This window comes from Eschrichtius robustus, chromosome 9 (genome assembly GCF_028021215.1).
Source record: "Eschrichtius robustus isolate mEscRob2 chromosome 9, mEscRob2.pri, whole genome shotgun sequence".
NCBI classification, from domain to species: Eukaryota; Metazoa; Chordata; class Mammalia; order Artiodactyla; family Eschrichtiidae; genus Eschrichtius; species Eschrichtius robustus.
Genome location: NC_090832.1, coordinates 65,740,309 through 65,757,572, shown reverse-complemented (window position 1 = coordinate 65,757,572; position 17,264 = coordinate 65,740,309). Strand labels below are relative to the sequence as shown.

Genomic DNA, 17,264 nt, shown 5'->3' with positions numbered 1-17,264 from the left:
ACTATTATACAATTCTAGGAAACTAGTTACCAAATGATGTTTCACAGAAAAAATTAAAATAAAGTGAATAACAAATAAAAAATAAAATTCATAATCAGTTTTATAAAACTATTTTTTAAATGTCAAAGCAAAATTTCATATACTTTGCAAAAATTTACTATTATTCTTTATACAGATAAATTGCCTGACATCATAGAAATAATTTAATTGGTCCTCATTACTTATCTGAAGTATAGTGTCAACAGACCCAGAAATTCAACAAAAATGATAACCCCTTCAGAAAAAAGCTTTTGAGGTACAAAACTCTATTTCATAAAAGACATATCCTTCATTCAGAAACTGAATGCTTTTATTTTAAAACTCAAAAATATCCACTGAAACTCTTCACTGGAAGCATAAAATAAAAACATATTTTTGATAGTCAATAAACAGACAATGTTTAAAAATCAGGTACAAGAAGTGGTGAATTTTAAGGAAGGAACAAAACACCTTAATATTCCCTGGATATTACTTCTAGGCCTTTTGGCTAAGATCAAGTTTAGTATCTGTTCTTATCAGTTTAATATTCCCTGAATATATCAGTTTAAAAAAAAAAATGCTCCCTGTTACATCTTAAGTCACTACAAATCTTTTTAAATGAGAATTTATAAATGGTTAAATTCCATTTAAATGAAAAATTCACAAAGAATCTTATTATTGATCTTGAAAAATTAAAACAATACTATTTGTGGCACTGTTGATCTTCTTTAAATATAAGTATATATAAGATAAATACTTAGATTGAAGCTATCAATCAGGTGCTCTAGAAATATCCGTTTTAATTTTGTCTACTCAGCATGCCTGTCTTTTTTAGAAATAGCATCTCAGTTCATCCGAGTACTGCTTCTTTTTTCACTCTAAACTTAATCATCAACTTGTCATACAATTTCTCACCAATAACATTTAATATTAGAAGGTAATAGTGCAATATCTTTCAAAATCCAAAATAATATGATTTTTCTACATGAAATCCTATACCAACCCAACAATCAACCAAATCTGACCACTTCTCCCCATATCTCCCAATTCCCTACCATCCTTTATCATTCACACTACTGAGATCTCTTCCTAACTCTTCTACCTGCCTCCGCTATAGCTCCTGTCCAGATTGGCCTTCACAAAGGAGCCAGAGTGGTTTATTTTTTCAGAGTGATATTTTTGAAATACGAATCCAAACATGACCACGCTCTGCTGTATGTAATCTGATGGCTTCTCATTGTACTTAGAATAAAGAGAAAATTCCCTACCTGCCCTCTGTGCTCTGCAATGGTTTGGTGCCAACCTGTCTCCTTTAATCTCAGTCTCTCCCTCCCTTCCTCTCTGCCACAGGTGTGCTGCCCTCACACCCTTAACCTTACCAAGTTTCTTCATGCTCCAAGACTTTTATACTATATTATTCAGGGAGAAAATTCTTCAGTTCCTTCTTCTAGTAGTAAATTCATACTTATCTTTCAGTTTCAGCTCAATAATCCCTTTCTCAAAAAAGGCTTCCTCCATCTTATGTATTAGGTGACTCCTCCCCCGTCAGACAGCCTAATGGTATTGAGCACCTCATATGTGAGGCTCTTAAACACAGCTGCAATTTTATAATTTTTGTGTAACTAGTTGGGTATTTTTCCGATAAGTATAATAAGTGCCATGAGAATAGAGGCCTTGTCAATTGTCATATTTCCAATACATAGCAGAATATCTAAACAGATATTTTTCCAAAGAAGACATACAAATGGCCAACAGGTACATGAATAGGTGCTCAACATCACTAATAATTAGGGAAACACAAATCAAAATCACAATAAAATATCACCTCTCAACTGTTTGAATGGCTATCATTAAAAAGTCTGGAGATAACAAACGTTAGTGAGGATAGGGAAAAAAGAGAACCTTTGTGCACTGTTGGTGGGAATGTAAATTGGTGCCACCAACATTATGGAGGCTCCTCAAGAAATTAAGAATAGAACCATATGATCTAGCAACTCCACTTCTGGGTATATATACCAAGGAAATGAAGACAGGATCTCAGAAAGATATCTGCATTCCCATGTTCATTGCAGCATTATTCTCAATAGCTAAGACATGGAAACAACCTAAGTGTCTGTCAACAAATGAATGGATGAAGATGTGGTGCATACATATATACATAACCACATATAATATATAATGGAATATTACTCAGCCATGAGAAAGAAGGACATCTTGACCTTTGCAGCTACATGGGTGGACCTTGAGAACCTTCATTATGGCAAATGAAATTAGTCAGACGGAGAAAGACAAATACTGTATGATTCACTTACACGTGGAATCACAAAAGCCAAACTTGTAGAAACAGGGACTAGAGTGGTGGTTACCAGGGATTGGAGGGTGGGGGAAAAAGAGACATTTTGGTCAAAGAGTACAAACTTCTAGCTAAAAGATGAATAAGTTCTGGTTATTTAACGTACAGCATAGGGATTATTGTTAATAATACTGTATTATATACTGGAAAGTTACTAAGAGAGTAGACCTTATGGGGCCAGGTCTAGAAGGAGCATATATCATTTCCACCCACATTACAGTGACCCGAATGTAGGCACATCATCTCACCCAACTTCAAGAAAGTCCGGGAATATCTCTGCACCGAAACAAGAAGTAAACTTGATTATCTAGGTACGTAGCATAATTTCTACAGCTTAAGATAAACAACTTTTCATTTTGGTGTGTGTTTTTATAAGGGGCTTTTTGTGGCTTTAAATCGTACACTCTAGTTAAAACAGACTTTACAGTAAGCAGTCTTCTAGAGGATCAGAATAACTTATTGATAGGAATGTAATAATTTTTCAATAATATATGGGCTATTTAGTTTTAATACTTTATCTCTAAAGAGATACCGTTTATTTTTTCTGCAAATTTACAGAATAGAATTAGAGAAAAAGCACATCAGATTTGAAACAGGTCCACTTCCCCTAGGCTATACAGGAAATACCCCAGGAGGAAGTAAACCCTTTTGAAAAACTACATGGAACACACTTTTTAATTGTGTTGAACAATACTATTTACATTTTTAAAACAAATTGAAAAAGGCTTTATCTATGCACCCAGATACAGGTTACATTGATTGATCAACCACTGCCCTTCTTTTAGAAAGTAGATAAATCACAAATCATAAAATGGTTAATCAAACAATGATTTTCAATTTTGGTGGGTACTATTTACTACTTAGCATGTCCTATTTACTTTGTCCAAGTACTAGTTTTGGTAGAAGTTTACATGCTAGAGGCAGTTTCTTATACCTTGTATATAAACCAAACAAAATGAAGAAGTCACCTTTTATGCTGAAAATTCTATTTGTAGATTTTATACACTGATAACACAGTTATTCTAATTATAGGAACACTATTTTCTAGAATTCAGCATAAGCTTCCAAGAGGCCTAAAATATTCAGATCTTTGTCCCAACTCTCAACTTCCTTTGTCTGTGCAACTGTAGACTCACTAGAATGCCTAACTCTGAAGAATTACTTCAGCAATACCCACAGAATAATTTATGAAGTTACCATTCCTTTTGGGCCTTGTGTCTAACCAGTAAAATGATCTTCCTAGTTCTTTTTCCTCTAGGCCATTTCCTAAGGTGGCAGAATAGCTCTATTATTGTTTTATTGTAGCTGTTTAAAAAAAATCTAGGCCCTCAGGATCTCATTCAAACTTTTGTTCCCAAGTACTTTAGATGAAATCAAATATCATGAAATATTTACAATTTGTACTCAAGCTATGAAAGAACACTTTGGGAGGGGAATAGGGATATAAAGACTGGAGATAAGAGAGCATAGCATGGTAAACACTTCTGAAAAGTTTATGCTCTGCTTGGCAGAAATTATCTGTATAGGTTAGATACTCGTTTTTGGCAGTTTCTGTTTCATGTCATGCTCTTTTTCAGGACCTGATTGCCAGTGGCTGAGTGGAAGATTCCTGGTGCCAGTAGGCATTTCTGCTGTTGTTTCTGTTTGGAGGACAATTTAGGAAAAGAGAGTTGATAACAAACAGAGCAAGGCTTGTTGAATTGGAGCTGATACACATTATGTTTGTGGCTCCCTATGGAAATGCCTATGTTGAAATAATCTTTATGAGGGAGAAAAAGAGAATAGTACATTTATGCCATCCTCATGAAATAAGAATATGGTGAGCTCACTACTGCATTGTCAGATTACAGAAGAGTCCAAATATAAATAATTGCAACCACAAAAACAGAAAAAAGTACTTAGACATCATTGAGCAAGGCATATAATTTTTTTAAATGATGAGGAGTTAGAGGTCATGCCTATACGCATTCAAGAGATTTGGACAAATACTTAATGTATGCGCAAAAGAGCCCTGTATAGGTATATGTAGACTGATCCTATTCCCACTCTAGCTACTAATTTTATTTTGATGTCTCTGAACGCTCATTATTTTATGGTTGATCAAACTGAGTTCCCATCAAGTTCCAAAACAAGGATTCTGTGAAAGCTTTATTTCAGCTCTTTATAGATCAGGATTATACACTAGAACTATGACGTGGGCCACAAATCCAAACCACATATGTGATTAAACTCTTTAGTAGCCTCATTAAAGAAAGTGAAAAGAAACAGGTGAAAATAATTTTATTAATATATTTTCTTTCACTTAATAGATTCAAAATATTATTATTTCAATATATAATTAATATTTTAAAGTATCAATATGATACTTTATACTCCTTTTTTTAGCATTAAGTCTTTAAAACTCTGTATTTTTTAGAGAGCACATCTCAATTCAGACTAGCCACACTTCAAGAGCTCAATAACCACACGTGGTTATTGGCTGTCATTTTAGAAAGCACGACTGTATAATACCTTGATAGTTTTGAAAAGAAAAAAATATCATTTATCATTTCATAGCCATATGAATGGATCAAGAACATCAAATCTGGTGCTTTCATTTACACAGGTTTCAAAGTTCTCACAATTTCATCAATGGCATTTTAATATGTTTCAAGAATACACATTATATTTTATAGCTGGCCATTCCTTTCTCTTTTACTAGGAATATTTTCTGCAATACCCTGGGATTTTATAGATGTGCAGCACAATTTCCAAATGCTGTTATTTCTTCTTTTAAGAATACCAACACTTCCAACACGAGGCTTAGATGGACTAAACATTTTAATGAGATAACTTGTCTCACAAGATGTGTATATTGATAGAAAAACAACAAAAAATATGATCTAATGAAACTACTATTTAAAATTATGTTCCTAGAAGAAAACACTAGACTAGGTATTGTTTCTCTTACAACTGATATTTACCAAGAAGAAGAGGAGGAGGAGTAAAATGAGGAGGAGGATAAAAAGGAAGAATGGGAGGAAGAAGAGGAAGAGGATGGGGGCAAAGGAGGAGGAGGAGGAGGGAAAGTATGACAACAATGTTCAACAGCAACAAGGAGGAGGAGGGAGAAGAGGTAGAGGGGAGAAGGAAGAGAAAGAAAATCATCAAAGGCATACGCCTTTGACTAGGAACGAGTTTGACATCCTTTCACTGACAGAAAGGTGTTTCTGAAGGCACCCTATTCCTTTCATTCAACCCACAGTTACTACACATTCAACACCTTGGAGAAGGCATGGCTCTTGCTGAGACCAATTGCCGACAAAAAGAACAGGTAGCTGGAGCTAGAAAAGACTTTGAGATCCATACAACACTGAGAAATTCCCCCTGCTGCACCCTGACAGATGTTACCTGCTTAAATACTTCCAATAAACAAGAATCGACTACCTCTGAGGCAGCACATTTTATTTGTAGACTATGGCATTCACTGGAAAGTTCCCTCGTGAGGCTACGGTCAATCATTCCTGGGCTCATTGTGCTGGGCTGTCCTCTGGGGACAACATAAATCTGTCCATCTACCTTATAAGAGAATCTTGAAAATAGTTTAAAATGTTTTTCTTGTTACCAGAATCATTTTATTTATTTATTTTTCCTTCTCATAAAACATAATTTTAGCCCCCTTGCCATGTTAATCTTTGTACTTTAAATGTGCATTTGGTGAATTCTAGTTTTAAGTGTTTTACTTAGAGCTAAATATTCTAGATACAGTCAGTGATAAATTTATTTGATCATAATTTTTCATGATCTGGGAATTATAAATCTATTAAAGTAGCCTAAGAATAGGTTTACTATTTTATTAACCACATTATAAATTCAGTTCATTCCTTAGAGATATTCATCGAAAAGCTACCATGTATTGGACTAAGTGCTGTGTTTACAAAATAAATAAAACACAGTCTCTTCTTCAAGTAGCTTCTGGTCCAATGGGACAGACAGAAGCTACTATAGACACATGGGTGGTGTAGGTACAGAGGAGGAAGGTGCAGACTAGTCTGGAAAAACATCGAACATATATTAACTGAGCAGTTAAAATCATCGTACTTTTTCATCTATAATGTCACCAAGCCAGATTGCTCTGGTACACAGTATAACTTGGACAAAGTATTCACATGACTCTACATGAAGAAATTTATATTTATTCTAGTGAAAATTCATCCTTTTTCATTCATTTCCAACATAGTTTGGAATGTGAATTTTGTCAGACATCTTTTCGGATTTTTCTTTATCTGCAAAGTGGGTACCATGTGTTTCACTCAAGTCATCAATACAATTCTCAAAAAGTACTGGGAGAGGCACACTACTAGTACCCCATCTTTAGGCAGAAACCAAATCGCGCACTACCACTTATTAAACCAGCAGTTCACACACGTCTGAATCTACATCATGGGTTTCTCATCCAGTTCTTACTTTATCATCTTATTCACAAGGATGGAAAAGAATGCTGTCTCCATATATTTCTGGAAATAACATAATACTCACGCCATTCCTCTGTGCACCAAGCAGTCATATGTAAAGTAGACTTGGATTTGGTTTGCCATCAGTCTTCTTAATGAATATATGCTCCATTCTGAAGAATGACTGGCAGAAACAGTGTTGGCTGGCTATGAAGACCTAAGGCTTAACTCGTAGAGGTGACAGCCCTTTGCTGTCTTCTCTATATAATTAGAAAGGCAGAAAGAAGATTTTAATATAATATATAATAGACATATAATACAATCAAGCTATATATTTATTTGTATTTATTTTAATTTTTATATATAGCATTATATTATAAAGCATTAATATAATAATTCACCTCAGTCTCCAGTGACTCCCAGCTGTGGGAACAATATCCATGTCCAAAAGAAAAAAATATGTGTTTTCACATCTAAAACAAGGGATTAGGAGGTATTTTCCTATCAAAAACCGTTATATAATGGTCAAATATATTCAGAATGGCTCAACTAACACAATATTTTAGAAACATGATAGGTTAAAAGACTTTTCAGACCTGGTCAGGGAGTTTCACTACAACTTATAGCATTATTTCAAAGAGAAAATGGGTTCTAAAATCCCAATAATGGATTTTTCAAAATAACTCTTTAAAACACAATCCAATTACAGGATTAAAATGCCTGGAGTGTAGTTTCAGTTTCAAAAATTCCAAATGCATATGTGGGTGTGTATTATGAATACTAGTTTGCTTTATATAAATTTCTGTAAAACATAGAAATGAATGAACTTTGTACCTTTATCAGTGCACATAAATGCGTGTAAAGATAAACACAATTACAATTTTAAAAGATTAATATTTTAACCAAAACTACACATTTGAATTTATTTTCAATAGGATCCATAATATAAAATAAACTTTGATTATTTAGAGATTATCATTGATAAAAGATAAAAGATAATTTTCATTACACATTGGGGTATCATTACCACTACTTTCAAAAGTTCAGATTTACAAAAATAATTTCATGTCCTCCAGACATTTTAAAGATGCCCTAAGGAGTAAAGTAGAGATAAATTTTAGGGCCATTTACAGCTAATAAATTCTATTAAAACCATCCAAGTTAGCACTAATTTAAACTATCTCTAGATGAGGTAAGGGATATTTTTCTGTCACATACAAAATATAACTAGGTAGTTCTAACATTTTAATAACACTCAAGATACTGAGTATAAGTATCATAAATGTATAGATTTTTTATTCTTTTGAGGAAATTTTCATAAGCAACATTAAAAAAAAGTTGTGCTTCTTTCTACAATTATCAATAACACTGTTTACTGAATATTTCTGTATGCCTGACCCTGTATAATACTATTTTTACTAATACTGTCCTAATACTAATACTAATCCTGTACTAATACTGTCCATACTATTTTTCTTATTTAATCTTTAGAACAAAACTATAGGTAAGTATCATTAGTCCCATTTTACAGATGAGAAATTGTGGCTCAGGGCACCATTTTCTAAGATCGCATAACTAGAAGGAACAGAGTGAAGATCTGATCCTGATTCTCCTTGATTCCAAAGCCTTTGCACTTAACCACTATGATATACTACCTTTTAAAAATAACATTTGGTGAGAGAGGAAGAATTTCATTATGGTGGTTATGATAATTATTTGATTGTTACTCTGACATGGAGCTACATTATTAGAAAGGGTGTTTGTCACTTCTTTAGCACTAGGCACTTAGAATTTGATTGCTGGGGTCAAGAGGCATTTCACAGACAGAAGTTATAATCATTTAATGATTGAATCCATAGAGGACAATTATTTTGATCACTTCCCTTAGCCAATGACAGTTGTTCTTTTGCTCAGTTATTTCTATTTTTCTAAGCCCTCTAACAGGCACTTGCCCATCACTAATTCCCATTAGAAGCACTAGTGGCATTGCAGGTTTTTAAGACTTCTCAAGTCTCCCGGATTCTATGCATGACATATGGTTTCGGTAGGGAACTACTGATTGCATGGTGAAGCCTGTTATTTCTTCCACTTTTCACGGCTTTGCTCACAGCGTGCTGGCAGCTGAGCTGCGAATAGGATTTTAAGGTTCAGCATGAGATCCAGGAGCCCTGAAATAACAACAATAATAAAAGTGGGCTCTGGTTTTGTGCTGGAGGCAAGCTCTGCTTTCTGTATTCAGAACTTTTTGAAAGGGAGTACTGGAAGTCAAAGAGACAGGAAATGAAAATGTTACCCAGACCCCAGCTTCTACAAGGAAAAACTCTTGCTCCTTTAAATCTGGAATTTTTTCTAGGTACTGATGTAAGCAAACTACAATACAGCTTTATTTCCTTTTCTCTGATGTGAAATGCCACAATCCCAGCCAAAGTTTTAAGAAATGCCATGACACACATAAAAACATTCAGTTATGCTGCTGAAATAATCCAGGCCCATGTTTCTCTCCAAAAACACTCTGCTATATTTTACATGAGAAATGACTACAAATGTATGTGTCACAAGTCCTCCTCAGTGTGAACCCTGGGTCTTGTGACATCGATGGATTAACACTTGTATCCTTCAGTTCTAATTGGAATAAAGTCAATGTCTGCCTTAAAAAAAAAATGATTTCGGGAAAACCAGTGTGCTTTTAACAACAAAGGCCAAATTCTTTATTGTTACATGAACATGAGAAGGTTCATGTGGGTCTCTGTTTATGTTGGCTGCGTGAAATGATCTTACTCATTTGTTTAAGGTATAACACTGACACTTAGAAACAACCCGAAACAATCAAAAGCAGTAAATTCTTGATGACTGGGCCTACAGCTAATGTAGAAACAATTTCTGATTCCTAAATATGTGTGATATAACAGAGGAGGAGAGTAGGGCTGGGCTACTAGCATCTTCATGAGCAATAAGTAGTAATGATCCAAGAGGCAGATGACCAAGTGAAAAGACCTGAAGTCACAGGACATGAGGTCACACTATGTCTTTGCTACTTACAAGTTGTTTGATATGAGATAGGCTTCTTAAATTTTCTGAAATATAGTTTCCTCATTCATAACTTAGGGTTTAAAATTATCTATGTCATCTTGGAAAATAACTCTCCATGGGTCTCTCATATTTCTGTACATCTTTTGAGCAAAGGCAGTGGCAACATGTGTTCTGGATTACCTTTTTAGCAATGTTTGTATAGCAAATAGCATTGGAAGTTAAAAAAAAAATCCTGTCTTTCTCTGGGGAAGAGGGAAGATTTGTTTGCTGTCCAGGATAATAAAGATAATGTCTCCCACTGGGGCCAGTGTTGGACAGTTTTGCCCCCAGCTTTCTTACAAAAGTTTGGTTTTTTTCTGAAACTTGCGGTTCTCCTGTAATGCAACTCACTGAGTGTGAAGATGTCACCTGGCCCTCGTTGCATTGTCCTGTAGGAACTGGGGCTCAAGAAACTGGCACAAGTCATATTACTCTGGCAACTGCTATTGTTTGACAATTACACTGACCTTTGTCTCTGAGCCAGAAACTATGGCCAGTATCCATGAAACTATGGAAGATTAACTTGTTAGCTTGTAAGTGGAGTGAAATCTCAGACCCTTCATAGTTCTTGACATTCATAAAATTTCTGTGAACAATTAAAAATGAAAATGTTTGGAAAGATTTAAAGAAGTGTCTTACAAAATAGAAAGTATTCAATTAATCTTGGTTATCATTATTGCTATCAATATGATGATAACAGTGATTTTTATTTTGAATACACTGTTATTACAAGAAACAAATGAAATAACACACATGCATATTTAATCACTTTAGAAACTTTCTAGAAAAATAGATTGAGTTGTATGTTTATATCAAGAAACATTATTAAACATCTTTGATACAAGTTACCATATAAAGGCAATGTAAGCAATTTGCAGCCTACAGAATGAAAAAAAAATTTGCAATCTATCTATCTGATAAGGAGTTAATATTCAAAATATATAAGTAAGTCATATAACCCAATAGCAAAAAAAAATCTGATTTAAAAATGAGCAGAGGACTTGAATAGACATTTTTCCAAAGAAGACATACAAATAGCCAATAGGTATATGAAAAGGTCTTCAACATCTAAAAATCTAATAATCAAAAAAAAATGCCAATCAAAACAAAAATGAGATGTGACTTCATATCTGTTATTATGACTGTTATCAATAAGACAGTAACTAACAAGTGTTGGCAAAGTTGTGGAGAAAAGGGAACCCTTTTGCACTGTTGGTGAAAATGTAAACTCTGCAGCCACTATGGAAAACAATATTTTTCAAAATATTTTTAAAAAGAACTACCATATGATCCAGCAATCCCACTTCTGGATATATATCTGAAAGAAATGAAATCAGTATCTGGAAGAGATGTCTGCATCTTCATGTTTATTCTAACGTTATTCGCAATAAACAAGATATGGAAACAATCTAAGTGTCCACTAATGGATGAATTAATAAAGAAAATGTGTTTGTGTGTGTGTGCGTGTGTGAAATGGAATATTATTCATCCATACAAAAGAAGGAAATCCTGCCATCTGTGACAACATGGATGAACTTTGAAGCCACTATGATAAGTAAAATAAGTCAGACAGAAAAACAAACACTGTATGATCCCATTTATATGCGGAATCTAAAAAAGCCAAACTCGTAGAAACAGAGAGTAGAATAGTGGTTTTCATGGAGTTAGCAGGTGAGGGAAATGGGGAGATGTTGGTCAAAGGATACAAACTTCCAGCCATAAGATGGATAAGTTCTGAGGATCTAATGTACAGCATAGTGACTAATGTATAGCATGGTGACTATATATGTGTATTTATATACATATATATCAAAAAAGCATTTAAAAATTCTCTGCCCTCAAAGATCCAAGAGTCTCGTTTGAGAAACAAGACCTAAACCTATGAAAAATGATGTAATAATATAAAATTTGACCTATAATAAAGAAGAGAGTAGATATCATAAAATGATTTGTCATTAATTTGCCAAATAAGTGATACACGTAGTGTTTCGGAATTTAGACAAAAGAGAAATCTGAATGCTTGCTATTCCCAAAGTCTCTCTTTATGGTAGATATTTCTTTATGTCAGGCATTTTATTGATGACCATAATCTCAGTATCTTGGCCATGGATGTTTAAAAACCTATGGTACTTGAGTCAAAGTCTTACACGTCCTAGACAGTACCCCAAATTACAGTCTTCTTGATGGTGACATATGAACTCAATCAAATCTTCTCTCTGGAGGAGTTTTATTGTGATATTACAGAGAGAGTCAGTATATCAAAGTGTGATTCAAACTAGAAAAGATACATAAATAGAGAAATAAGTAGAAATAATGATTCAGAAAATCCAGAAATCAGAGGCATGATGTTGAAAAAAATAGAGTCAAGAGTCAAGAACAGAGGGGACCTTCAAGATGGCAGAGGAGTAAGATGTGGAGATCACCTTCCTCCCCACAAATACATCAAAAATACACCTACATGTGGAACAACTCCTACAGAACACCTACTGAATGCTGGCAGAAGACCTCAGACTTCCCAAAAGGCAAGAAACTCCCCACGTACCTGGGTAGGGCAAAAGAAAAAACAGAGAAAAAAGAATAGGGACAGCACCTGCATCTCTGGGAGGGAGCTGTGAAGGAGGAAAAGTTTCCACACACTAGGAAGCCCCTTCACTGGTGGAGATGAGGGTGGGGTTGGGGGGGGAAGCTTTGGAGCCACAGAGGACAGCGCAGCAACAGGGGTGCAGAGGGCAAAGCAAAGAGATTCCCGCACAGAGGATCAGTGCCGACCAGCACTCACCAGCCTGAGAGGCTTGTCTGCTCACCCGCCGGGGCGGGCAGGGGCTGGGAGCTGAGGTTCGAGCTTTGGAGGTCAGACCCCAGGAAGAGGACTGGGGTTGGCTACGGGAACAAAGCCTGAAGGGGGTTAGTGCATCACAGATAGCCAGGAGGGAGTCCAGTCAGTCTGGAACTGCCTAAGAGGCAAGAGACCATTGTTTCGGGGTGCGTAAGGAGATGGGATTCAGAGCACCACCTAAACAAGCTCCAGAGACGGGTGCAATCCGCGGCTACCAGCGTAGACACCAGAGACAGGCATGAGACGCTAAGGCTGCTACTGCAGCCACCAAGAAGCCTGTGTGCAAGCACAGGTCACTATCCACACCTCCCCTCCTGGGATCCTGTGCAGCCCACCACTGCCAGGGTCCCGTGATCCAGGGACAACTTCCCCAGGAGAACACACGGCGCGCCTCAGGCTGCTGCAACGTCACGCCGGCCTCACCGGTGTTCTGTACCCCTCCCTCCCCCCGGCCTGAGTGAGGCAGAGCCCGTGAATCAGCCGTTCCTTTAACCCCCTCCAGTCTGGGCAGGGAACAGATGCCCTCAGGTGACCTACACACAGAGGCCAAAATTTAAATTTGGGGCCACATCCAAAGCTGAACACCAAGAGCTGTGCGAACAAAGAAGAGAAAGGGAAATTTCTCCCAACAGTCTCAGGAGCAGCAGATTAAATCTCCACAGTCAACCTGATGTACCCTGCATCTCTGGAATACCTGAATACACAACATATCACCCCAAAATTGAGGCAGCAGACTTTGGGAGGAACTGTAGACTTGGGGTTTGCTTTCTGCATCTAATTTGTTTCTGGTTTTATGTTTATCTTAGTTTAGTATTTAGAGCTTATGAACATTGGTAGATATGTATATTGATTTGGTTTCGCTCTTCCTTTTTTCTTAAATATATATATACTTTTTTCCTTTTTCTCTTTCTGTGAGTGTGTATGTGTATGCTTCTTTGTGTAATTTTGTCTCTATACCTTTGCTTTTACCAGTTGTCCTATGGTTCTGTCTGTCCGTTTTTTGGTTTTTTTAATAGTTTTTAGCACTTGTTGTCATTGGTGCATTGCTTTTTTGATTTGGTTGCACTCTTCTTTCTTACTTTTTTGTTTTTTTATTACTTTTTTATTTTTAATAATAATTGTCTTTATTTTTTATTTTAATAACTTTATTTTATTTTTTTCTTTCTTTCTTTCTTCCTTTTTTCTCGCTTTTCTTCTGAGGCATGTGGCTGACAGGGTCTTGGTGCTCTGGCTGGGTGTCAGGCCTGAGCCTCTGAGGTGGGAGAGCTGAGTTCAGGACATTGGTCCACCAGAGACCTCCCAGCCCCATATAATATCAAACAGCAAAAGCTCTCCCAGAGATCTCCATCTCAATGCTAAGACCCAGCTACAGTCAACAACCAGCAAGCTACAGTGCTGGACAACCTATGCCAAACAACTAGCAAGACAGGAACACAACACCACCCATTAGCAGACAGACTGCCTAAAATCATAATAAGTTCACAGACACCCCAAAACATACCACTAGACTCGGTCCTGCCAACCAGAAAGACAAGATCCAGCCTCATCCACCAGAACACAAGCACCAGTCCCCTTCACCAGGAAGCCTACACAAACCACAGAACGAATCTTACCCACTGGGGGCACACACCAAAAATAACAGGAACTATGAACCTGCAGCCTGCAAAGTGAAGACCCCCAAACACAGTAACTTAAGCAAAATGAGAAGACAGGGAAATAGACAGCAGATGAAGGAGCAAGGTATAAACCCACCAGACTAAACAAATGAAGAGGAAATAGGCAGCCTACCTGAAAAACAATTCAAAGTAATGATAGTAAAGAGGATACAAAATCTTGGAAATAGAATGGAGAAAATACAAAAAATGTTTAACAACGACCTGGAGGAACTAAAGAACAAACAAACAATGATGAACAACACAATAAATGAAATAAAAAATTCTCTAGAAGGAATCAATAGCAGAATAACTGAGGCAGAAGAACGGATAAGAGACCTGGAAGATAAAATAGGGGTAATAACTAACGAAGAGCGGAATAAAGAAAAAAGAATGAAAAGAATTGAGGACAGTCTCAGAGACCTCTGGGACAACATTAAACACACCAACATTTGAATTATAGGGGTCCCAGAACAAGAAGAGAAAAAAAAATGGAATGAGAAGATATTTGAAGAGATTATAGTTGAGAACTTTCCTAGTATGGGAAAGGAAATAGTCAGTAAAGTTCAGGAAGCGCAGAGAGTCCCATACAGCATAAAACCAAGGAGAAACACGCCAAGACACATATCAATCAAACTATCAAAAATTAAATACAAAGAAAAAATATTAAAAGCAGCAAGGGAAAATCAACAAATATCATACATGGGAATCCCCATAAGGTTAACAGCTGATCTGTCAGCAGAAACTCTACAAGCCAGAAGGGAGTGGCAGGACATATTTAAAGTGAAGAACGGGAAAAACCTACAACCAAGATTAATCTACCCAGCAAAAATCTCATTCAGATTTGACCGTGAAATTAAAACATTTACAGACAAGCAAAAGCTAAGAGAATTCAGCACCACCAAACGAGCTTTACAAAAAGTGCTAAAGGAACTTCTCTAGGCAGGAAACACAAGAGAAGGGAAAGACCTACAAAAACAAACCCAAAACAATTAGGAAAATGGTAATAGGAACATACATATTGATAACTACCTTAAATGTAAATGGATTAAATGCGCCAAGCAAAAGACATAGACTGGCTGAATGGATACAAAAACAAGACCCATATACATGCTGTCTACAAGAGATCCACTTCAGACCTAGGGATACATACAGACTGAAAATGAGGGGATGGAAAAAGATATTCCATGCAAATGGAAATCAAAAGAAAGCTGGAGTAGCAATTCTCATATCAGAGAAAATGGACTTTAAAATAAAGACTATTACAAGAGACAAAGAAGGACACTACATAATGATCAAGAGATCAATCCAAGAAGAAGATATAACAATTGTAAATATTTATGCACCCAACATACGAGCACTTCAATACATAAGGCAAATGCTAACAGCCATAAAAGGGGAAATCAACAGTAACACAATAATAGTAGGGGACTTTAAGACCCCACTTCCACCAATGGACAGATCATCCAAAATGAAAATAAATAAGGAAACACACGCTTTAAATGATACAGTAAACAAGATGGATTTAATTGATATTTATAGGACATTCCATCCAAAAACAACAGAATACACTTTCTTCTCAAGTGCTCATGGAACATTCTCCAGGATAGATGATATCCTGGGTCAAAAATCAAGCCTTGGTAAATTTAAGAAAATTGAAATCATATCAAGTATCTTTTCCGACCACAACACTATGAGACTAGACATCAATTACAGGAAAAAAACTTTAAAAAATACAAACACATGGAGGCTAAACATTACACTACTGAATAACCAAGAGATCACTGAAGAAATCAAAGAAGAAATCAAAAAATACCTAGAAACAAATGACAATGAAAACACGATGGCCCAAAACCGATGGGATGCAGCAAAAGCAGTTCTAAAAGGGAAGTTTATAGCAATAGCATCCTACCTCAAGAAACAAGAAACAACTCAAATAAACAACCTAACCTTACACACCTAAAGCAATTAGAGAAAGAAGAACAAAAAAACCCCAAAGTTGGCAGAAGGAAAGAAATCATAAAGATCAGATCAGAAATAAATGAAAAAGAAAGGAAGAAAATGATAGCAAAACTGGTTCTTTGAGACGATAAACAAAATTGATAAACAATTAGCCAGACTCATCAAGAAAAAAAAGGGACAAGACTCAAATCAACAGAATTAGAAATCAAAAAGGAGAAGTAATAATTGACACTGCAGAAATACAAAGGATCATGAGAGATGACTATAAGCAACTAAATGCCAACAAAATGGACAACCTGGAAGAAATGGACAAATTCTTAGAAAAGCACAACCTTCCAAGACTGAACCAGGAAGAAATAGAAAATATGAACAGACCAATCACAAGCACTGAAATTGAAACTGTGATTAAAAATCTTCCAACAAACAAAAGCCCAGGACTAGATGGCTTCACAGGCGAATTCTATCAAACATTTAGAGAAGAGCTAACACCTATCCTTCTCAAACTCTTCCAAAATATTGCAGAGGGAGGAACACTCCCCAACTCATTCTATGAGACCACCATCACCCTGATACCGAAACCAGACAAAGATGTCACAAAGAAGCAAAACTACAGGCCAATATCACTGATGAACATAGATGCAAAAATCGTCAACAAAATACTAGCAAACAGAATCCAACAGTATATTAAAAGGATCATACACCATGATCAAGTGGGTTTTATCCTAGGAGTGCAAGGATTCTTCAATATAGGCAAATCAATCAATGTGACAATCCATATTAACAAATTGAAGGAGAAAAACCATATAATCATCTCAATAGATGGAGAAAAAGCTTTTGACAAAATTCAACACCCATTTATGATAAAAACCCTCCAGAAAGTGGGCATAGAGAGAACTTACCTCAACATAATAAAGGTCATATATGACAAACCCACAGCCAAC

The 17,264-nt window shown here is 36.0% G+C and overlaps 1 pseudogene; it reads left to right on the top strand.

The window, feature by feature from the left end:
• The first annotated feature begins 506 nt into the window (after positions 1-506).
• On the top strand, positions 507-614 carry LOC137769769 (U2 spliceosomal RNA; annotated as a pseudogene).
• The last annotated feature ends 16,650 nt before the right edge of the window (positions 615-17,264 follow it).